Source organism: Brienomyrus brachyistius, unplaced genomic scaffold (genome assembly GCF_023856365.1).
Source record: "Brienomyrus brachyistius isolate T26 unplaced genomic scaffold, BBRACH_0.4 scaffold61, whole genome shotgun sequence".
Classification (NCBI taxonomy): Eukaryota; Metazoa; Chordata; class Actinopteri; order Osteoglossiformes; family Mormyridae; genus Brienomyrus; species Brienomyrus brachyistius.
The window spans coordinates 602237-605368 of NW_026042336.1; positions in this window are offsets into that span (position 1 = coordinate 602237).

A 3132-nucleotide genomic window follows, 5' to 3' on the forward strand; every position below is an offset into this window, starting at 1 on the left:
CCCTCCTTATCCCCCCCAACCTGGACAGTGGGGGTGTCGCTCGTGAGCACTCCTCCACACCGTCTCCCCAGTCGATCACCTCGTCACACAGGTTCCAGGCATCCCAGTACTGGGTGTTGATCCAGGCAACCGCTGTCTGAATTTGCTTTCTGAGGAGTAAATGATAGATAGTTAACCAACTATTTACAGTGATAATTAAATGAATAAAGACCAGACAGATCTTCAACCATACAGAAAATACAGTTGCTATAATTATTATAATCATGGGCGTAAACTTTACTTCTGTCATTATTATTGTAGCATGGAGACTGTGTCATTATGCTTATTTTCAAAGTTTTTCTCAGGTTCAGTGACAAAGCAGATTTTTCTTCAAAACTATTTATTGCATTTTTTGTTATGTTGTTTACGGTCAAGCCATCAACATTCAATAAAATTTAAACATGACTATTATTGTGAAAAAGATATAAAAAAAGTTATGTTTTGTATCAAAATCAACAATTAAATAATCAATTTACAGTAACTGTTCTATGCAAAAAAAAAAACATCTGCAATTTAAAGCAAACTTACATTAATGAATAGACACTAAACAAAAGTACCAAATGTGTTTTTCCTGGTATCACTGGGCCCCACACTCTTACCATATGTTGTTTATGTTAAAGTTGTCCAGCTCGTCTTTCTGCATATTGCAGACTAATAGACTGTGAAGTCTGTCTTGACCCATAGTAGCCCTTAGCCATGTTTTTAGTCTGCGCAATGCACTGAAGCTCCTCTCAGCTTCACATGAGGACACTGGAACCACCAACAAAATTCTGACAAGGACCTCAATCTGGTCAAACAAGCCTGAAGGGCCAGTGCTTTGGACAGGATCTTAGTCCGTATTCAATAAGCCTTTAGGTGAAAGGAGGTGTAAGAATGAGGATCTTTCCCCTTTTTTAGCATGAGAAATATTAGCTTGGGCAAGAGGTTCAGGTTGTTGAACATGTCCAATAGGAGAGAGGACAACTGGGGCCATAACTTTTTATAGAACTCTGAAGGAAAGCCATCGGGTCTGGGACATTAACCACTTTGCGAAGCAGCCGCCATGGTGGTCAGTTCAGTTACAGTGATAGTGACATCTAAATCATTCACAGCCACACATTCCTATGAAGGAATGGCTAAATCCCTAAAGAAACTATTGAACTCTAGACAACAAGTGAGAGGAGAAAAGCTTGAATGCATTATTCATTTCTAGAGGATTTGCTCGTAATAATGAGACCTTGTTTGCATCAGTAGTTCAGCAGTATGTTGAGACACTAGAAATTCATACTCTGCTTGTATCGTTAGGTGCTCCTTATAAACATCAGCAGATGGGGAGAAACATATCAATTGTCAAGATCTGCTTCACGCTGTGTTAAATATGCCATCTTCTCCTTCCACAGCTCTCTATTATTGCTTACATATCAGATAATCTGCCCACTGGTATCAGTCTGCAAGGTTTCCAGCGATATGGAAACAAATACATCTGGAGATTTATTTAAAGAAAGAAAATTGGCAATTTGTTGTGAAATAAAATCAACAAAGAAAGCAACTGAGTGTTGAACCGTCAAGGACACCATGTTCTAACAAAATTTTCGAGGAGACTGGAGCATGATCTGAGAAAGCTATTTTATCATAGCTACTTAGATATTGAGCAAGAAGTCTTATCAACTAAGAAATAGTCAATTTGGGTAAACGTGTGATGAATCTGAGAGAAAAAAACTATACTCTTTTCGAGTGGGATTAAAGAATTGTGAAAACACCTGACACATTAAATTCTTTGGTAAAAGAATTTATCATTTCGACAGATTTTGAAGGCAGAGCTATCTTGGGGGATGGATGATCTAATTTTGGATTAAAGCGACAATTTAAATCACTCCCCAAGATAAGGTGATATTTAGAGGTATCAGGTACCAGTGAGAACAGACGCTTAAAGAAAATATCATCGCAATTAGGAGCACATGCGTTAACCAATAGTACAGGTGTAATGAACAATAAACTAGTAATTATGACAGATCTCCCATTTGGATCGGGAATCCACATCAGATATGCAAAGAACAAAGGGAATAGATGTATGCAACAATATTGCTACGTCCCTTGCTCTACAGCAGAAAGACTGTAGAATGATAGATGTGATCTGCCCATCCACACCTGTCGTCTGATGGTTTAAAATGAGTTTCTTGAAAGAGCATCATACGAGCCCTTCAGTGATAAAGGTATTGCAGTATTTCACAGTGTTTGATAGGATTATTAAGGCTGTTATAGTTAAAACTAAGCAATTTACAATAGTATCCCCCTACACCTCCCTGGTGAGTCCCAGGTTAATCATTACTAAGGCGTACTCCTAACTGAAGTCTGCTATGAAAATTTGGGTTGAAGGCTGTGGCGCAATATGTTAGACTGACTGAAATAAAGCAGAGAAAACGTAATATAAAGAAGTAAGGAAAATTAAAGGTTAAAATGCACGGTAATTTCTTGTCATATCGCCGCAAATGCACATAAAGTACGTACGAATTCACACTGTTACAACAACCGATTGCTGCACATATCGCTTTTAAAGGTGAATGCGTACTTGCTTACCAGTTATATCCATCCCTGCGTATATAGCTAACAGAATGTCAAACACCATTGCTGTGCTCTAGAACTTGCAAAGTAACTTGCTTGCCTGCTAGTGGCACTCCAGTACATTTCTAAAAGCCTGCTCAGGCAGTGCCATCTTGTGGTTTGTCATATGTAGAAGCCTCAACAAGCCAAAAATCAGCTACTTTTTTTTCCAAAGGACAAAATTAATTTGTATCAGCTAAATGTATGAGTTTTTATAGCCACCGAGCTTATCTTATTGGAAGACAAAGCAGGACATTCACGTATCATGTAATTAATTTAAGAAAGCGTGTATTTAAGCTGCAGTGTGGTGGAAGCTTATTACCTTTGAATAACATTCCTTTAAATATTATGCCTCAGCTCCATTTGCTTGAATAAAATAACGCTTCCTATTGTACTGAACATTCGCTATACAATTTGTTTTTATGAAACTTTCTTTAACATTTAAAAGAAACGTAGAACTTTCTACATCTGAACTACATAGCACGTCTTCGACATTCCCCGGTTAAATGGACG